This window comes from Sinocyclocheilus rhinocerous, unplaced genomic scaffold (assembly GCF_001515625.1).
Source record: "Sinocyclocheilus rhinocerous isolate Xijiao unplaced genomic scaffold, SAMN03320098_v1.1 scaffold5278, whole genome shotgun sequence".
In the NCBI taxonomy this organism is placed as follows: Eukaryota; Metazoa; Chordata; class Actinopteri; order Cypriniformes; family Cyprinidae; genus Sinocyclocheilus; species Sinocyclocheilus rhinocerous.
In genome coordinates, this window is record NW_015636632.1 from 66,807 (window position 1) to 67,281 (window position 475).

Here is a 475-nt window from a genome sequence, read left to right on the forward strand (position 1 = left end):
GCGCATCTGAGAAGAAAGCCCCTCTCTTTTTTCCCGATATCTGCTAGGTTCACCCACAGATGTCCCTCTGTCACTACCATAGCTGCCATGGACCTGCCGCTAGCAGGGGCATCCTGCTTAGTAGCACGGAGAGTGAGAGCCGTGGTGTGGCGCACTCAGCTATCTCATCAGGAGAAAGGCCCTCGCATTTATCCAGGTCTTTCAGCAGCTCAGCCTGATATGCTTGGAGCATCACCACTGTGTGCAATGAAGCGACAGCCCGACCTGCTCTGGCATTCGAGCGAGATGTCAAGGAGGGAGTCTTAAGAGAGGACGTCTCACCCATAGAGAGATAGCTGGCCAGCGTCTCTCTATAGGGGCATCTTATCATAACCGCTTTCACGCATCGCCTCGATGTTGGCATAACTCGTATGCTGGAATCGATGGATGCGTGAGGAAAAAACGGCCTCTTCCATTCCTTCTCAATCTTTATATG